Source organism: Suricata suricatta, chromosome 7 (genome assembly GCF_006229205.1).
Source record: "Suricata suricatta isolate VVHF042 chromosome 7, meerkat_22Aug2017_6uvM2_HiC, whole genome shotgun sequence".
Taxonomy (NCBI): domain Eukaryota; kingdom Metazoa; phylum Chordata; class Mammalia; order Carnivora; family Herpestidae; genus Suricata; species Suricata suricatta.
In genome coordinates, this window is record NC_043706.1 from 140,436,825 (window position 1) to 140,457,797 (window position 20,973).

General features: G+C 46.8%; 1 long non-coding RNA gene across 1 annotated transcript; it reads right to left on the bottom strand.

The window, feature by feature from the left end:
• Window positions 1-1,235: 1,235 nt before the first annotated feature.
• LOC115297116 lies at window positions 1,236-20,278 on the bottom strand. The gene is made up of 3 exons (XR_003911285.1): window positions 19,606-20,278; window positions 19,068-19,128; window positions 1,236-2,451 (listed from the first exon to the last, which is right to left on the bottom strand). It is a non-coding gene; the product is annotated as an uncharacterized LOC115297116 (long non-coding RNA).
• Between the last annotated feature and the right edge of the window lie 695 nt (window positions 20,279-20,973).

The window sequence follows — 20,973 nt, forward strand, 5'->3', positions numbered from 1 at the left end:
CGTCAGTTCCAGCTTCCCGATTTGCCTCACCTGGGTCAAGGTTGCTGCAGAGAGTGGGCACCTGTACTTCCAGGTCTAAATTCTTGGGAGAGAGAAGCTAATTGGGAAAGACCCCTGGCTAAGGCCAAACGGGTGAGAACCAGGCAGCGCAAGCATGGCTGACGGGCCCGCTGGTGCAACGTGGAAGGTTCTCGGAGTCGAGGCCCGGGGTTTATTGGACATTACAGAGTGGTGAGGACCCTGGCTCCGGCAGAAGGTGCAACCCTCGCAAGAGAGGCCATACCAAGGGCCTCTTGCCTTGAACTTGTGCACATGCCAAAGCCTGAGCTTGATCATGCGCCCTCATTTTGCTCCCTCCGTGTGGCCCTCCCCCGCCCTTCTTCCCAGCGGTCCCCCAGGGGACACAGGTACAGTATATTGTCGCTGACCACATGACTCTCCCCAGCCCTGTGTGCTTCCAGTGCCCCAGGCGGGACGAGCATCTTTAAGGGGGGGGGTCTCTCCACCGCGTGTTGGAGAGCACGCCCTCCTTCCTACTGCGTATCTGGTTCCTCTCCATCTTCGCCCCACCAAACATGGGTGCTAATGGGGAAAATGCCAAAGTGCTGAGCCTGCCACACCCTCCCACGTTCCAGCGGCTGGGGGTCTCACCTCAGGATGATTGCTAAGTACACACGCTGGAGACTGGCTTTCACACCCGCTCCAGACGCGCACGAAGGAGGTCAGAACCCAGAGGTCATGTCGACCAGAGGTCGACCAGAGGTCATGTCGGCAGATGCTCCCTGATGGGGACCTTTCAGAAAACAGTGCCCTGTTTTTGTGCACGGGTGCATGTGGGTAACTAAACATGCAGCAGAAAAAATAGTACCCCATTTCCAAAGAAGTGAGGGAAGGACACAGAGTAAGCGGGGTGACGGAAAGCAGCGTGCCCTCGGTGACTCTGGTGGGACTGCTGAATCCCCCCTGCCTGCAGTCGCCGGGCCACGGCCCCGCATCCTGGAGATGGAGAGCGCCTTCCAAGCAAAGGGCAGAGCACCCTGTCAGGTCTGCAAATGAGTCACGATGAACCCCAGGCTTAGTCCTGGTTGGATAAGGCTAAATAAAATTAAAATTCGGAAATTTGTTTTAAATGGGTTGCTAATTGCTGTTGAGCTTTAAATATTTGAGTTTATTAATTTCTCCCTCACCCCCTGAATTATATTTCAGCAGCAGTCCCCTGTTATTAGGCTATTAAATCAGACATATCAAAAAGGGAAGCATTTATTTATATCTTCAGAGACATGTACATCTAATTAAGACCCTATTACTGTGCGTATTTTGTACCAGGCAAACGCCGTCTGTGATCTCAGCCCCGTCGCTCGGAAGCGCCTTCACGAGGGATCGGAAGAGAGGACTCGAGCTGGATGAGGAAGACGCCCTGTACCTGTCGGAGAAGTGATTTCATCCGGAACTTCATCCTGAAAAACGTAGCTGCTCCAGACGTTATAAAACCCCTTCTTAAAGTTAAAGATCCGAAATGGCAACTTCCAGAAAATGAGAGATTCGAAAACTGGCTGCGCTGCCAGAATGTTCCCAGTTCATGAAAACAGTGAAACTAGCTCACGTTTAGAAAGCACCTACTGAATGCCCCAAATCCCCAATGAATATTCATGACCTCATGGAATGCTCACAACAACTCAAGGAGGGAGAGAATATTTTTATCCTCATTTTACAGATGAGTAAAACAGAGACTTAAGAAGATTAAGTGATTTGCCTGAAAGGCAGAGGCAGGACTAAAACTCATGCCTTTTCCCCCTTGGTCTCTTCTCATAGTCAGGAAGGGTTCATCCAGTCTGGAGCTTTCTCAGCCTAGGTGATATCATCCCTCCCCCCACAAGGTGATGAAAATTGGTTCTTAAGGAGCCAAAACCACATTATTTTTTATGTATGAAGCACAGATAAACATGTAGTCCGTAAACAGGTGAGCAGTGTTTGTGATACTTGAACTTCTCCGGAGAAGGCATTTCAGAAGAAATGTCTGAAAAGACATCTCAGTGGGGAGTCAATGATAAAGGTTGAGAAGTACTGTTTTACAGCAACTGCAGGAATGTCTCCCACCAACTACTCACTTGTCCTCAGGTTTGGCTTGGCGATGGCATCACGGTCCCGGACTCCTGCGGCCCCTGCGGAGTTTTAGTTTTACAGCTCAGATCAACGGGACGTGAGCCCACACTGCGGGCTCCCTGCAATGGGAGGGCCCACACACCAGCGTTGGGTTGCAGATTTCATTTGGCTTCGATACGTTTCTTACGTGATGAACTTTTGCCAAACAAACAGTGGCTTCCTGTTTCCAAAGAGGATCGAGTTCTCCATGTGGAAGACGTTCCCAGTCGTGGGATGGTCGTTTCGTGATCTGGGGGCTTCTTGAGCTCAAGATTCCTGATTGTTTTTTCTGTAACGTCGGACAGGAAGCTAGTGGAGAAAGTATGAGTTGGGTTATATCAGAAAGACTCAGGATTGACTCACAATTCTACCCCTTCCGGTTCATGTGTTCTTGGGAGAGACATCCGTCTCAAAGAATCTGTTTTCTCATTGGTAACTAAACGCACATTCTTACTCTATATCAAGTACTTTACCCACATTTCACTCTAGACTGGTACTGTCCAATATGGAGGCCGCTAGTCACGTGTGGCTATTTATAATCAAATCCATTGAGGGGCGCCTGGGTGTCTCAGTCGGTTAAACCTCTGACTCTTGACTTCCGCTCAGGTCATGATCTCATAGTTTGTGAGTTCGATCCCCACCTCGGACCCTGAGGTGCTGACAGTGTGGAGCCTGCTTGAGATTCTCTCTCTCTCTCCCTGCCTTTCCCCTGCTTGCACTCTCGCTCTCTCCAAATAAATAAATGAAAGCATTTCTTTAACATTTAAAGTAATTAAAGTAAATTTATTGAAATGAAATAAAATTTAGCCTTAATTCTTCAGCCACACTAGCCGCATTTCCAGTGCTCAGTATCCATATGTGGTTATCAGTTGGATGACAGAGATAAACGAACATTTCTATTCACCGCAGAAAATTCTACTGGACAGTGTTGCTTTAGAGACAGTAAACACCAAGAAGAAGACAGGACACCTTCCAACAAAGGGTGGTTACCTTTCATTTAACACATTTTCAGTGCACAAGAAAAGATCTATAATCAAACCAAAGTTTCTACACTTGAGGAAGTTATTATTGCTATTATTTTTACTGCAGGTTTTCGTGATTTCCTAGTGAGTGGACAATAAAGTGGTAGTGTTTAAAAATATTAGTAAGGAGTCCCAACAACATGATCTTGAGTCTGAGCAGAGTGATAGGAATGAATTTGCTTATTCTCTCTGACTCTTAGTTTCCTCATCTGTAAAATGGGTATACTAATAACTTCACAAGCTTGCTTTGAAGATTAAATAAGAAAATGGATGTAGAGGGTTTAATACCATGTCTGGCATGGTAGGTGCTCAATAAATTAGTGCCTTTCTTCTTAAGATAAAAATCTGCTCTAGTTTGTAGAAATCCCATTTGCTCACATAACAGAGTATTTGATGTATGAGGTTTATTGGTTTGTTATTAAGGATCTATTTTAGGATATTCCTAGAGGTAACCTGGCAAAATAATACTGAAGTCATGCTCAAGGTGCCATTGGAATCCATTCTTGAGTTCACATTTGAGAATCCACGGCTCACATAATAATCTTAACAATGTTCTTGTCGGTCTTGGTTACTGTAATTACAGAATGTCGGAGCTTGAAGAGATCAGAGAAAACATAATTGAATTCAGGTGCCGCAAAGGTAAGGAAAGCGGAACCCTGGGAAGTGATGTGCCCAAGGTTATGGCTCTGCAGAGGCAAACAGGCTAGAACATGGGTCTCTAATCATCAAGTACAGCGTGCTCAGCATTTCGGCAAACGTCCTTAGCTCCCAGGCTCCGCCTCCCCAAAGAAAGTTACAATCAACACTTGACCGTCCTGTCTCTAGGGCAGGAAGTCTCCTCATCTAGGGACAATGGAGTGGGTGTTCACTCAAACTAACACAGCGCCTGAAGCCCGGAGAGCGCTGGGGAGTGCTTGGTGACAGTTGCCCCACCCCCACCGCAGACCCGGTGGCCGGAGGGGGAGGAGGAATTTTACCTTCCCTCCTTTGGGGTGCTACTGTGTGCATTTGCTGTCCCCGCCACCCCCCCTTGATTCTCTCTCCAAAACTACAAGGCTGGGGCGTGGGGGCGCTTGCCCCCCTTGACGGTTAGGGACCGGACCGGGTGCTAAGGATCATCTACAAGGACCTGTGCGGAGTCACTCCTTTGTCCTGCCCACAGCCTGGAAAAAATCTTGTGCTCTCACCCATTTTAAATGACACCTTCACATTCTGATAGGAAGAATTAATGTTTAAGGGCACATATAAATTCTTGGACACAAAGTAGGGAGTGTAATCCTCAACCAGGTTAGAACTTGCCTACCAGGAAATGAGGAGTTTTACAAAAGTGATCAATTTCACTTAATGGGTGTGAGATTGTGAAGACATACTTTTTTTTTTTTTTTTAGAAAGGACTTTTTATTTCCTTTTCCTACAGAGTCCAAAACATTGTTATACTCCCATGAGAGAGCCCAGGGAATTACAGTGGACTCTGGATTATTCATGAGCCACCTGGATTCTTCCAACTCTGGCTGCCAATGTGGGTCTCCATCCAATTACTTAGCTCAGGCAGTGAGGGAGGTGGGCTCTTTCCCTTTTTTTCCGACTTCCCCTCTGGCAGTGGGGTGGTGGTGGGGGGTTGAGGGGAGAGCTGAGCAGAGATGGGGACACTTTCCCCAGGACTTGTGCATAAGGGGATACATCAGCATTTCAAAGCCACATAATAGGAAGAATGACTCTATCGCCGAATGGTTGGATTACTACTATGTGTCAATTGTGGATGGCTATATATGTTTGATTTTTTTGTTAGAAATGTTATTTACTTATTTATTTATTATTTTTCAAACAAATTACATTCTTGCATTTATTTCATCAAGTTTATTTATTTATATTTTTAGTAATCTCTACACCTGACTTGGGACTTGAACTCATGACCCCGAAATCAAGAGTTACATGCTCTTACAACTGAACCAAGCAGGCACCCCTATTATAAAATTTTTTTTAAAGAATTAAACAATTAGGGGCTTCTAGGTGGCTCCATCAGTTGAGCATCTGACTCTTGATTTTGGCTCAGGTCATGATCCTAGTGTCATGGGATGGAGCACCCTGCTGGGCTCTGCGCTGAGTGTGGAACCTGCTTGAGATTCTCCTTCCCTCTCCCCCTTTGTCTCTCTCCTTTCTCTCTCTCAAAAAAAAAAGAGCGAGAGAAAATTAAACAATTCAGTGTGTGAGTAATAGGCACCGATGTAGTTTGGCCGTTGATTGAGACAAGTGAGCAGTTATAGGCCAATGGCATGGTAGAAGTGATCAGATGATGCTCGGCGTTGGAACAGTTTTCTTTTCTAAGGAGTATGGTTAGTCTCTAGGATATGATTGAATTTGCCCCAGAAAGCTTGGCCTTGCTGATGGAGGCTGATATAGATCATCATCAAGTGCTTGTACTTCCTCTGGAATCTTCCCGCATTGGGCATGAACAAAAATGTCCCAACAGGAAGAGGGGGGAAGGGCGGGAAACGTATGGATGGTTAGATAAGTATGCAAGTGTCACCGAGTCGCATACTGTCCGGTCCCCTCCACACCCAGGGACCGAGCAGGCAAGCACAAACTCGCTTGTCCGTTCGGTGTGGGTTTTCTTGCTGCCTCAGCACCTTCAGCCGCTTTCCTCTGCACTCCAGATGGGGTGCTCTGTCTGTGCTGTCGGGCCCCATGAAACTGGGGATTGCCTGTGATCTGGATAAAGGGGATGTGAAATTGCCTCTGTGTATACCCTGGCTTGTTTGGGGATGAGACTAGCAGAAGAATAGAACTTCTTGCCCATCTGTGAAGAGCTTCTAAGTTAGAGTTAACATGGAGGATCCCCGGGAGCAGAGGGAAGGGTCCAGAACATGAGCCTGCACTTTCTGCCCGCCGAGTCTCCGGGGACCTGGCTCCCGCTGGGCCTGGCCAGCCCGCCAGCGGCAGCGCCTCGCTGACCTCTGACAGTGTGGCTGCTGCACGCCGCCCCGCTCTTCATTGTCGGCTCGGTCCGCGGCCCAGGGCCACTCTTTTTGGCTCTGTAACTCAGCTCCCAGTTCTCCAATAGTTACTTTAATTTATGACATGGTTTGGACACACTCGTTGGCCGTGACCTTGGCCCTCAGCCCAGAATATTATTTTCAGCATTTACCCTTCGGCTCTGCCACTGCAGCCCTGGCCAAGAGCTGCTCCATCCTATCACGGCCCCCACGGCCCAGGCCAAGGGGCACAAAGGCCAGGGCCGGCCGATTCCAGGTCCCACCCCCAGTCCCCGGTCAGGTGAGAGGTCCCCATGGGAATGCGGCAGACTGATGAAGCTGGCCGTGTTTGCTGTTGTTGGTTTTACTTTTACAACAACACACCACATGGCTTTCTCCCAGTGGCACTGACGGTCACTGCAGTCATCCTGCTTAGTAACCCGGCACTCACTTGGGTTTTGCCTTTGGGGAGACAAAACACACATAGCTACGATGCTACTTCTTTGAGAAGCACCAACAGATATGCTTGGATCACATGCTCATCCAAACAAAGAGGGGGCAATGTGTCCTAGAGCAGCACCTCCAACTTGGTCCCGAAGGATACGAAGGACACATCGCTTGGATGTGCAGTAAAAACAAAGTGGAGATACGTTCCTAGTGGACAGGAGCCATGCAGGCCACACGGAGAAGCCGGCTCTAGCTGACACACCAGAGCCGCCCAAGTGCGGGCTGTGAGTCCCCACCAGAGGACCACAAAGGGTGCACACGATGGACCCAGCCATCACCGAACAGAGTAGGTCCCTTGGCGGACAAGAATCACCAGAGAAAATTGTTCCGGAGTCCGGGAGAGCTCTACAAAGAGACCCAAATGGAACTGGAGGACATTTAAAATTTTTTTAATGTTTCATTTATTTTTGAGACAGAGTATGAGCTGGGGAGGGGCAGAGAGAGAGGGAGACACAGAATCCAAAGTAGGCTCCAGGCTCTGAGCTGTCAGCACAGAGCCTGATGCAGGGCTCAAACTCGTGAACTACGAGATCATGCCATGAGCCGAAGTTGGACGCCCAACAGACAGAGCCACCCAGGCGCCCCATCGGGAGGACATTGAAAGTAGTGTGAGAGCAAAGGATTTCTATTTGTGTTGTTATTCTACTGTTGTTTCTTCAGGTGATACCCTAAAATGCAGTCAACTGTGTGTGCATGATGAATAATGTATTTTGTAATTTACATTTTTCTAATTGAAAAAAACTTCAGGAATAGCCCCAAGTAAATTGCATGCATGATTTAACAGGAGATGAATCAAATTTTAACCATGAAAAAACTCTGAAGGGTGCTCTTGCCTAACAAAATAGATTTAGAGAGCGGTGCCAATCTTGGGTTCCATACTTTCCATGAGAACGTGCGCTAGAGCCGTTGGGATCACAGGCGCTGACCACGTGCACGGGGAGAAGCAGCTTCTGCTAGTCTACCTGGTACCAGTTGAGCATTTGAAAGTGTTAGAGGCACCTTTAAATCTATTCTGTAATGTGTTCCTCATGTCCAGCACAGAAGGCGGGAGCAGGCTTTGTTTGTCACTTGACAGAAAGCTTCACCCATTAGCCGAAGGTCACCTTCAGCAGAGAGCGGCAGACAGGTCAGCCTTCTGGGCTTCTGTGAGCATTTGCTGCTTTGAGTGCGTACGACCTTCCCTCGTTTCTGGAAACACCAGCTCTTTTCCTGGGAAAAGCACCTCACCCTCACTCCAGCCACCTGGTTCAAGCAGGAGCTGCGGTGACATGCTCCTGTCCAGGGCCCATGGTTCGAGTCTCCTCTGGGGACTTTTCAACAGGGATCAGGCTCGGGATGAGGAGGTGGGCAATTTTTGTCGATTTTTTTTTCTTCTTATGGTAAAATTGTGAGATGCGGGGTAGGGTGGGTGAAGACAGGAGTTGCTGGTGGAACAGAAATAATATGCAGTGAGAAGAGAGAAAGCCTGGCGAGCATTCAAATTTCTGGTTCCAGTGGCTTCTTTTCCATGATTACTTAGGCTTACAGTAAACATTTGTTTTAAATGTGCTTGAACTATAGGTTGAGTCTGTGTTTCTTAAAAAAAAAAAAAGTCCAGGGTCACCTGGGGGGCTCAGTCTGTTGAATGTCCGGCTTCAGCTCCGGTCATGATCTCGCGGTTCATGGGTTCGAGCCCGTCAGTCTCTGTGCTGACAGCTCAGAGCCTGGAGCCTGCTTCAGATTCTGTGTCTCCCTCTCTCTCTGCCCCTCCCCTACTCACGCTGTCTCTCTCTCTCTCTCAAAAATAAATAAAATATTTAAAAAATTTTTTAAAAGTCCTAACTAATAAATCTATCCTCCATGTTATACTGCGGTCAGTGCCATTTGTGTTCACCATGAGCCGTCTGAGTTGCATTTGTATACCAAGAAATATGGCTCCACGAAGTGAAGTAAGTTGCTCCTAGTCTTGTGTTGGGTTATCGGTATAATTACGTCACTCACCAGTCCGTGTTATGAGGACCTTATACAACTAATCAATAAAGCTTCACACATACGATCTATTTTGATTTCTATGACAAGTCCTTGAAACAGATTGGAAAACCACTGTGAACCCCAATTTTAGATGAGAAAGCTGACGTTCATAAACGGCAGGTGATGAGTTCCCTGCTCTCAGTGAGTGAGTGATGACGGGACAAGGCTCATACTCGTGTCTTCTGGTGTAATAGCCGATGTTCCTTGTACATGTGCACACACACTGTACGTGCTATATGCTGCACACACACCACACACGCACTATATGCTGTACACACATGCACGCACACACTGCCACACACATACATGTCTGAACAAACGTATAACACACATAGACATGCCTGCACAAGGAGGCCCATTTCAATTAAAAATGAAAATCAAATATAGCGAAATAACTGTCCTCTCTTAGGATTAGTTTTTGAACACTTTTAAGATACCGCTGCTCATAATTGTTGGTCTAGGACCCATCTACCTCTTCTGTAGATCTAACTGGGATAAAATATTTTCCATTTTCTTGAGACTTGATAAAATACAAATAGCTTGTACTTTGTCTCTCTTGGTTTTGATACCTAATGAAATGTGAAAAAGCGAAAGATGACACATGAAAGAAAAGCAGAAGATAATTTAGAGATTAACTTTGGAAAAGCTCCAAAATTAGATCATGTAATTAGTTCACAGTTTACAAGCCTTTGGTGGCATTAGATTTATGCAAACAAATTCCATTCACATAGTTTAGGAAGACTGAATGATTTTATAGATGAATCACGTGTAAAATTGAGGATTACATATGCCTTATTCCTCATTTTCTCTGTTACATCAACTAGTTTGAACAGTCAAGGAAATCCAAGAATGGACACTAACTTGTTCACTGGAAATGCTGATGGGGACACTAATATGGTGGAAAACAGGCTACAACAAAGCTAAGTGATAGCGAGTCTTTAAAAGGCATGAACATTCCTGAAGGCACGCAGCCAAGGCTGGGAGGCTCCAGATCTGACATGCTCTGGTTCCCACGTCTTCGTGCGATCCTGTACAGGGGTGAGATGAGTACAAGGCCAGGCAGGATTACTGGCTTCTAAGTTGTATTTTTGTTAGTGTTGGTTCAGGAAATCTGACATACGAAATGGTCAGATGCTGTCATTGTAGGAGTTAGGGACGGAAACACAAAAGCCCAAGGCTGTGTGGTAGCCACCGGCCACGCGCCGCATTTATGACCCAATATTAACTGCATTTCACCATATGCTTAAACATTGCTGGGGCAGCTGGCTGGCTCAGTCAGCTTAGTGTCCAACTTTGGCTCAGTCATGATCTCGTGGTCCATGAGTTCAAGCCCCGCATCGGGCTCTGTGCTGACAGCTCAGAGTCTGGAGCCTGCTTCAGAATCTGTGTCTCCCTCTCTCTCTGCTCCTCCCCCTCTCATGCTCTGTCTCTCAAAAGTAAATAAACATTAAGAAAATTTAAAAAAAAGAAACATTGATTACTGCAATATGATCGTTAACTTAAAACATGACTCAATGGGAATTTTTCCTTTGATTATGAAAATCCAGATTTCAGATTCAACCATGTAGATCCTTCAATGACTAAGCAGTATCAACACACTAGGCAAGTGGGTAAGCACACTCATTCAATGTGAAAAAGAAAATAGTTTTTCTTCTCACTGAACTGAGTGGTTGGTTGTCAGTGTGGACAAAACAAAACGATTGTTTCATTGTGGGGCTACTTCTTGGACAGTTCCTCCCCCATTTACGAACGAGCTTTCTTTCTCATGAGTCCGTAGTCAGTGCACGGACACACTTCCAGAAGACAGGGGAAGACCGGTCAGGGTAGTTTTGCATTTGGCATGTAGCCAATAAACTTTTCACTCCAACTTGGATTTCGGCTCCTCTGTGGAACATGTGTCTCAGGGCTGGCAGGGCAGTGACAGTTTTCGGTTGGAAAAATGTCACGACGCAGACCAGCAGCCTCTCCCCGGGCCTCCCTGAGAACAGCGGGGGGCCGGTCTGCCTGCTCCTCTCCTGTTTGAGAACTGTGTGCAAACATTCCGAAATAGGCAGTGTTTTTAAACTTTGCAATGAGTTGGGTGAAGGTTTCAAGGATCAAATATTTGTAAATGTTCGAGAAACAAAAATGAGCTCCTGAGATAACCCTTTGAGAAAATGACCCTGAATGCAAAATTGTCGTTTCTAGTGTTTCAGCTTTGAGGTAAGACTTCACATAGGTATTCTCATTGGTTCCTTGCTGTTTGGATTCGGACCCAGATTGGTTCGGGTGTGAGATACGATGATGATGTTCCGTACTGTTGCTCTGTTTGCTGGAAGCCCTATGGTAACGAGGTTGCGCTAGAAAAAGTGGAGTGTAGATAACAGGAGGTCTACGAGGTTTTCAGAGTGTAAACGCAGAGTGTCACCTGCATTTTGGATGAATTTGGTTGTGTTTCAAAAAGTCAATGAGAAATTATAAACTGTTTTCGGATATATATATATATACATAGATATTTGTTCAGATTAATTAAAAATTTCCAATTTGGTCTACGTTTCTCAGAACACAACCATTTCCTGACATGTTTTGTTTCAATGTCAGGAGAGACACCATCTTCAGAGTATGGGCACAGTTCTGCCACCTGGTCCTGGACCTGACCACTTCTGTGACATCCAGGTGGGTTTCCCTGAAGTTCCTACAAGGGACACTCCATCATTAAGACACTGAGAAATTTGCTGACCAGGCACAAACTTTTTTTTTCTTGATGAAGCTTTATTGCTAATTTCCTATTAGATATCAATTCATGCTTATTATAGAAAACACAGCTAAGAAACAAAATGTTAAATACTAAAATACAATTTCTTTCTTCTAAATACTCATTAGAAATAATAATATTGACGGGGCACCCAGGTGGTTCAGTCGGTTTCGGCTCAGGTCATGATCTCATGGTTTGTGAGTTCGATCCCCACACGGGGCTCTGCGTGGCCAGTCTGGAGCCTGCTTGGGATTTTCTCTCTGCCCCTTCCCCCTGGCTGTCTCGCAAAAACAAATAAATAAAAATAAATAAGATGAACCCAATACAATAATTTCAGTCAGAGCTTAACGATATTTATGTTTTTTAAAGGCCTTTAAGTCATAGGAATCTTAAGAAGTACACCGAAGAGGAATGTATCTTTAAAAGGGAAATTTCCTTGGAGATCTTCAATTCCATGCAGATCCCGGCCTTCTACTGGGGCCTTTAAACCGCCAGCCCTGCTGTTTTTTTCCACTGCATGTGGGAGCCGCCAGACTGGGCCTGGTGGTGGGTGTGGGGTGGCCCCTCCGCAGGAGGTGGGCTGGGGGTGACAGGTGCGTCCTGCAGAGCTCCAGGAGCGTCAGGTATGGGACAGAAGTCGGGCTTTGGTACTGAATACTCACACTGATTTTCTAACTTTTGTACCAAATGTCCTTCTGAAATACCTTCCAGACAATGCATTCTGCTTTCCCCGCCCCCTTGCCCGCCCCCTCGAGGGGGTGGGTGGATGGGGAATTGGAACAATTTTGTGAACACTTCACTAAATTTTTCCTTAACACCTCGATACAGTTTTCTTCAAACTTAGGTGTAGCCAAGTGCCTATTCATTCAGACAAGTAAGTAATAAATGACTAGGAAATAATGCTGAGTTAATATAATTCCCTGTCAGTGTATTGGATGAAAGACTGTTAAACTTTTCTGGGTGAACATTTTGTCTCGGTTTTTATTGATGACACTGATTTAAAGACACTCTAGTTTCAGCTAAGAGTATGTAAGGTTTAGATTATATAATAGTTATATAAATAGACTACAGTTAATTATTATCTGGGCTTCAAATAACTATTAATCAGGTAAGCAGTATTTGTTAGTTTGTTTGTTTTTGGTGGGAAACAGGAGAATATGTTCTGTATTTTATTCCAGTGTGAAAGAAACAAAGAAATACGAACAGTCAACAACTAATGTTCAGTTCGTCACAAAAACGTGTAGGGAAGCCTTCTGTGTGTTAAAAGGGAAGTTGGAGATTTATTTTCAGCTTTCCTTCCTTCAGCTAGAGCAGCAGTTTGGGCTGTGTGGGGTCAGAGGTAGGATTTCTTAACCTTTTTTTGTACCTTATCAAGATACGTGATGAGGCTCAGTATTTCTTGAATCGAGCAAGAATTTTTGAAAATAACAAACACAGCCCTTAGCCTTTTTGTGTTTTATATCTACGGCTGAAAATAAATACCAGTTGAGGGGCAATATTTTTTTTAAAAAAGAAGAAAAACGTGCCCCTTTTAAACCTAATATCCTGATGCACACATATTAAAGATAATTACAGAGCCACGGGGTCCTTCAGGAGCCGGGCCTTGATTGTTCTGGCCTACTGTGTTCACAGGAGATCGGAAGAGGGAGGCCAGCCGGATGATTAAAGGCTGGAAAGATGACTTTCTGGCAGTGTGATATTAAGGCTATTAATATGTCTGCATTTCAGTTCCGTGTGCTAATATATTATTTTACCTATTAAAATATCATAAAGATTACCTATAATTAAAGATGATTTAGAGCCTAAGTCATAACTAGATCTAACTTCATGCAAACACATTTAGAGTGAATACACTTTAAAGTAGAATTTAGCTATCCTAATGAAAACAGTATCTACAAGGCACTGAAAAGACAAAGAAAGACACTATATATGGGCAGGACGATAAAAATCCTGACAACCCTTTTAGGGATTCACACCCAAATAATCTGTCTTGAAGGGACATGTGTAGAGCACTGCCTAAAAGAAAATGTCGCTTCGGTGTTTGTTTTCTAATAAACAACGTATTTCCAGGACCGAAACTCTGTCCTTCATTTTCTTCATCACTGGGGAGAGCCGGCGGTCAGTTCTCCTTTCTGAATCAATCAGCATGTTTTCTTTCACATTTGTGCCGACTTGAAACAAGTTACATTTGCAACTTCCAGAAAGCAAAGATGAAACTTCGTTCTTGCTTTTGTGTCCAGCCTTCCAATTTATTTCTCTCCTGGCAACAGATTTTAAATCTCTCTGCCTCCCCCTCTCGCTTTTCTTTCCTTTTCATGGGAACTGTTTGGTGAGTGCCTACAAAGCGCTGTGTGTGTGTGTGTGTGTGTGTGTGTGTGTGTGTGTGTTCACCCCCTCTGCCTGGTTTCTGGGTTGGTGTGCACCGGCACGCATTCATTAACGTAATTCCTCAACATCCAACAAGAGCGCATCATAAACCCAGGAGAAAAAAAGCCTCATAAATATTTAGATGTCCCTTCTACCTTCCAAACTGGAAAGAAAAGCTTATTTAAGTGAGGAGTTGGTCTCGGTTAATCTGCATGTGAATCAAGACGGGGGACAAAGGGATGAAAAGGAGATGGAAACTCGAATACAAACCCTATGGTCTCCAGGGGGTCATTCATCTTGTTCTTGTCAATACCAGCGCGGGGCTTGGCTTGTCTCTGCGCAGGAGCAAACGGAGCCCCTTTCCAAAGACAGCTGGCAGAGGATGTGTGTGCTTTGTTCTATCTTGTAGTTTTTTAAGGAATGAAATTGCTTTGCACTTTATATTTGACTGACTTCTTCTATGTTGCTACTATGCATAGGAGTGATGCATCTATACTTAGTGGTGTAAGCAAATACACAAAACAGGAAGTATGAACAGGATTTCTTTTTCTTTTAATGGTGACAAAATATACAGAAAACTTACCATCTTAATCGTTTTAAAGTGTATAATTCAGTGGCACTTACCACATCGTAATGTTGGGCAACTGTCACCACTATCTATTTCTGGAACCTTTTCATCATCCCAAACCTAAGTTCTGTACACATTGACCAGTGACTCCTGACCAGCCCCTCCCCCAGCCTGAACAAGATTATTTTTAACTCCATACTCAAAACTCTCCGTGGGTTAGAACTCCTGGCTTGATTTTGGCTTTTGGGGGTGACGAAGGGTACAGGGCAAGGGGGGAGTGAAGGAAGATAAGGTAAAGGTAAAGCCAGAAAAGTCTTTTCTCCTAAGTGTGGTTTCACTGAGCTAATGAACTCAGAGCCCGGAAATGAATACGGGGAAAGAGACTTGGATGTCAAGTAGTCAGTCTGGTTTTCACTAGAATGAAAGAAAATGCTAGTGACAAGTTCAGCAGCTTCTGAAAGGTCTCCATTATTATACGAAATTGGTTTAAGAATTTCAAAATAAAATTCAGCAATAAAAGCCTACAATGCTTAATATCATTTGAGGCAACACAAATGGATTATGCATATTATAGAACTATTCCACCCAATATTGGGGGACATGTTGTCCTTGACCCAAAGACTCGCCGTGAAGGCTGGGAGTATAACCTATATAACCAACTGGCAAAATTAATTTGTATTGTTTTTTCTCATTTTACAAATCTCTGAGGTTCTGGCTATGTTGCTTTAAATGAAAAACACCGAAGCATTATTGGTCAAATTCCATCACAAGGCAACATGTTATGGAAGAAATTTGCAACCCCGACCTCCAAGTACCGCACTTACTTTAAGAAATCTTTAAAACCAATTTAGTGCAATTTTTAAAAAATGGGGGAAGTCCTACTGCGTTTGTTTTAATGGGACCTTGTTTTCTGAGCACACAGAGCCAGGCTCCCTCTCTAAGAATATTATCAGTTGACACGACATGTGACTGACGAATACTCTTCTTCCCTTAGTGGGAGTCATGCCTGTTATTGTCACTGATTATTTAAGGAATTTGAATATTTTATATTCCGTGAAGAGAGCAACTTTCAGAGGCAGGTGCTGGGGGCGGGGAGAGAGTCCCAGTGTGGAGCCAGAGCCCTAGGGGATCTTGGGAGAACAGGCAAAGCTGGTAAATTGGGACATTGCACTTCCAAATAACGGAGAAGCTAGTTCTAATTAGTTTAGCTAAAAAGGAGGTTCACTGACCAAGGTAACGGGGAAATACGACTCAGACATTAATGCACGAGCTCAAATGATGTCACGAGGAAATGTTCTTCCCGACCGGCTCTGTTCTCCTCCATTTTGGCTTTCTTTGGCAAGCTCTCTCTATGCGGCGATCGCCACCATGGCTACTGTGTCCCTAAAATATCTTCACCCACTGCAGCCAGCAGCCCGGCCAAAGAAAAGAGAAGTCACTCTTTCCCCAAGCGTCAGTGGGAGTAGTAGCAATAACTGATTTGCCTGCCTAGGGTCAAGTGGCTACGTGAGGACACGGTGTCCTGTGTGCATGGCCGGCCGACGGTGGCAGAGGTGTTAAGGCACATGCCAAAATCACACTCGATTTCCCTCCAAACAATAGAGGCTCTTTACAGAACGGAGGAGGAGTGAGGGGAAACAGGCTGGGCAGACAGCTCTGAACGTTCACTACAAAACTGATCCTTCATTGAGTTCAGGGCTTAGGACTTGTATCGATGAAGGTTAGTGAGGCTACTGGCCAAATGCACATTAGTTTAAATAAAAGTGTGTTTCTTCTTTGGGTGACTAGGACTGGACAAGTGAAGAGGTCTGCAAAATGGCCTTTCTCCAGGCAGTCCCTTGGGGACTCATATCTTCTGGACCCAAGTCTCCATTGGTCCCAATGGGACAGAACATGAAGGAGGACACTGGGAGGCTTCTCTGGGCCAGGCTGGGAAGGGCCATCTATCATGTTGGCTCCTATTCTATTCACTAGAACTCAGTCACACGGCCACACTTAAAGAGAGGTGGACGCGTAAATCAGCTGCGTGCCCAGAAAGTAGAGGAAATCCTGTTGGTGAACTGCTGTCCACGTTTGCCTCCTCAGTTACCACGAGTCTGCAAACGGGCTGGAATCCAGACAGAAGCACGTGTAGTGGACCAGCGGAATGGTCGCTGAGTTCTCACCACGTGCCGGGACTGTGCCAAGGGCTTCGCACGGACCAACTCACAAAACCCTCTCATCAACCCGGGGGGTTGGGACAAACATCCTCATTAGGAGTGAAGAAACAGAGGCACAGAGGGTAGTTAACTTTGCCCAAGGTGCTAATATAAGAAATCGCTGGAGCCAGGACTTGATAAAAAACAGGCTGAGCCCGCAGGGTTGTGGGGGAGACCAGCAGAGATGATGTCTGTAAAGGCCTGGGTCACGCCAGACCCTTGGGAAACATTCAGTCAGTGGAAGCTGTATTATTTATCTGGTCCTCAGGCTAAGTGCAGCATCTCAGAGGAAGGCTTATTTGGAGGCCAGGCTCGAGGCTACGGGATGATGGGTGTTCACAGAGGCAGGTTCGGGAAGGCCCTTTCCTGCTGAGGCTATGGGACTATGGGGGAGCCTGGATCTGTTCACTAAATCAGAGCGATTCCTGAACTGGCCAAATTCACACAAGGGCAGGACGAGGCCTCACCACGGCCTGCGTCCAGGTGCACACTGCCTTTCCCAGGTGGGAACACCTTTCCCCGTGATCTGTACAGCCATTTATTCCTGTCCTCAGGTGGTGTGAGTTACTTCCTGCTCAAGGACTTCGAGCACATTAAAAGACTGCCTATTGCTCATAAATTGGGGCTTACTCCTTCCCTTTGCCACCCCGCACATTTCTTGAAGGCAGAGACAATCACTTTGTGTCCTCACACCACGCACGTCATAGAGTAAGCCATCTAAAAGTGCTAACTGGGTGTTGAAAATAATTCCAACAGCCAGTACTGAACCATCACCGTGTTCCAAGCGCATGTCCAGCCCTGTAAGTGTCGCCCCATTTCATCCTCACAGAAAATACCGCAAACCAGTGGAGGGGTTTTATTAGCACCCCATTTTTCAGCTGAGGAAACACAGAGCTGCTGAGAACAAGGTGTCTGCCCCAGACAGAGCCTTCCATCATCGTTACCTCACTGGGCCAGGGGTAATTCCGTGCCAGGGACCCACTCCACCGAGGGGCATGGAGACATCCAGATGGCGCAGGGAGGCCACCGCAGGACCAGAGAATGGCTCAGTGCGGAAGTCTGCCGTGTGGGAGGAGAGGCCGTGAACACAGATCCCCAAGACCTCGACGGGGAGGTGCTCCATTAGAGACCACGGTGGCAAACCAAAGGTCGGAACAAGTAGTCCCAAGCCCAAGAGAAGCGTAGAGGGGGAAGGAGGGACTCTTGGTCACAAGGTCAGAGACAGGGGCATGGGTGCCCCAAGAGCGAGGGCGGCACACCCCAGTGACAGAGGAGGTGCCGCCAGAGAACCTTCAACTACAGAAAAGATTAATAAGAAGACTGTTCAGAAACATTCCAAAGGGTTGAGCCAGGTCTCCATTGAAATGTAAATGAGGTCAGGCTTTGGGAGCCCCTGCTGGATTTTTCTGAGATGCTTTAGCAACCTTGTAATTTTCCCAATGTTTGTAATTTTTTTTTAAAACTCTGACCTTTCTATATAACTAAAACCCCTTTGTCCTTTTTAAAAATTTGTGTTTGTTTTGGGGGCAGCAGGGATGAGGAGAGGTTGAGGTCCTCGCTGCAGGCCTCTGGGCCTCCGTTCCAGGGGCTGAGGAGGGGCTGGGGAAGGGCGGCTGGCCCCTGACGAAGGCGGGTGGAGGGCACTGATCCCGTCCTCTGGTTACTTCTAGGACTTACCTCTCAGACCCAGGAAGGATCTGTGTCACACGGAATTCAAGGTCCACGTTAGGGGGAGGCCAGTGCACACACTTATCTTTTTATTACATGTGCAGTTTAAGTTAGGAAGAAAAGAGCACAGGCTTTTGCAAACCCGTGTTGTGAGAATTTGTTGCTCAGAGGCAGCGTTTGGCTGAACTCTTTGGAGGCTCACCACTGCAAAAGGGGTGAGCACCAGCTCCTGAATTGTCTGGTTGAAACTGCAAGGCCACGGAAGCTTCTATCTAGGTGCTGTGCAGATGAGGCCTTGGGAGAACAAACTGTGGCGTTTCATTAGCCCGAAGAGTTTCTCCCCAGACCTGGGGCTTCCTGGTGATTCTTAGAGGGGGAAGATACAGTGAATGACAGCAGCTCTTAGTCTTGTGAAGGCAACACTAATTTAACTCAAGTCCTACAATAGGTAAATGATGGGTCCCAGGACCCTTTTATTTTTGCTTCTCTGAAATACTTCTTAATATTTTGCGGTGGCTAACATTTATATGGAAACCAGGACATTTTCTTCAACAGTGCAGATCTTGTAAACAGTTTCAGACACGGCACGGAGTCTTAAAGTCCTCTTGAGCCACCTGGACCCCACGAGCCAACGTGAACTGGGGGACCCATGGCCGCATACACCCTTCGGGGTTGAGAGGCAGAGGAGCTAACCTAGCAGGCAAGGAGTGTCTAGCACCTGAAAAATAGAACTGCCTGGTGGAAATGTTTCCTATGCTTTCTTCCTCACGCAATTCCTTTATTTCCTTTAGTACAATGACATCGTTAACGCATGCTGTCCCGGGTGGAGACTACTGAAAACGGTGCCAAAAGGGAGATAAGGACAATGGTAAATCTTACCTTAAGTATTTTTAAAAAGCCATATCTAGACGCCAGCAAAGTCTCCCCTCCAGGAAGCTCCCTGATGGACATGAAGAACAAGGTTACGGGACTTACCTACCATGTTGCTAATATAAATGTATCGTGTTATAAATAAAAATTCGATCACATCACATCAGCCAGTTCCAAGATTAAAGGAACTCACGGTGCTGCCGAGACTGTGTGGAGAGGCTGTTGGGCTGCTTGGAAGTGACCCTCTGACCAAGATGACAGAGAAAATGGGAGAGGGGAGCAACTGACTTTGAGCCATATGGGGGAGGGAAACCCCAACAGAGAGGGAGGCCCAAGCCCTCAGATCAGGTTCTTGTCATTGACAAAGCGACCTGACGTCTCCAAAGTATGATCAAGATTCTGCTTGGGGAAATCTGGTGTAAAAACCAGTGATTTACGTTTTCTGCCGTGGTCTATGCAGCACTACCCTTCCTTAGCGTACGGTCACATAGACACGTTCCAGTAAGCCAGTCATGTAAAAAGTAGGTATCAGAGAGGGAATTCTTACCAAGCCCTTGTCAGGGATTCAATTCCGGTTCAGACTGAATCACACCTCCGGGTATGCAGTGATAACGCTTCGCCCTTTTGGTAACGTGTGAGGCAAATGTAGATTTTGTTTAACGTCAGTATTATAATGAGGTCTGTGATTCACTGTGAAGCTGGACGCACAACAGCGTTTATTTAAAATCCCTTCTTCTCAGCTACCTTGGATTTATTGTGCGTCCCAGCTCGTCTCGAACTGATTCTCTGGGGACCCGGAAACCACGGAAAGAAAGTCGGGGCTCTCCGGGCACAGTCTTCGGAGGCTGTGTGTGCGGCCGCGCGGCGAGGCGGTGGGAATCGGGGTTCCAGAGGGCAGGCGCGCGGGCCCAGACTTCCGGGGTCCCCCCACCCCCGCGGCGAGGCCCAGCTCACTTCCGGAAGGCCCGGCTCGGCTCCCCCACGTGACCTGCCGAGACTGACTTGCCGCCGCCCCTCGCGAGTGTGTGGACACTCGCACCCCACTCTCAGGCCTTAAGTTCCTCAAAAGATGAGCTGTTTGTTTCCCATGGCGTCTGATGAGAAAAAAAAGCGGGGGAGGTGGCGGCGGCTCCTGGCTTTGCTTGCGGAATGTCTGCCGACGTGGAAATAAACACGGTGTTGCTGAGCGAGCAGGGGGAGCAGGCGCCCCTATGCTCGCCTGTTTGTCGGCCGTGCGGGGATTGGAGAAGGCCCTTGCACGGGCGTAAGGGACATCACGTTTGAAACCTGGGGTCAGCCCGCGACCGGCACTGTTAGAGCAGAGGGTGGGGGGGCCAGGGTCCTGGGGCCTCGCGCCAGTCTGGGGGGGCGCTGCCTGTCCCCCTCGGTCCGGACCTTCCGGAAGATGTGCTCTTTCCGGTGTCTCATCTGCTTGCTCAGCTGTCGCTGGGCCGGTGGAGGGGACGAGGCAGCCGCCCTTCCCCCATTGGCCCCATGGCCTCGCGGCCGCGGGGCCACCCGGCCGCTGAACACTGGGTCTTGAAGAGCTTGGAGGCCCTGGGCCAGCTTCCCATCAACTGTTTCTGCTGCTGCCCGCAGGGCCAGCCTGGGATCAAGGCTCCCTGTCATCAGGGTCTTTGTCCCTTTTACTTCCTGGTGTCAGCAGCCCTGGGAACAGGAAATGGTTTGCGCAGTAGGAAGCGACAGGAAACTGATGACTAACCACTTTTGAGTTTTGTGGATACAGTCTCAATGGAAACAGATATTTACACACTTTCCAAAAATGCAATGTGCCCAGATCAATAGGGAGCTTTGCTGAGGCCTCACTCTTTTCAGGTTTTATTATGTTTTATTTTAAAGTTTATTTATTTTGAGAGAGACAGCGTGAGCGTGGGAGGGGTAGGGGGGAGAGCAT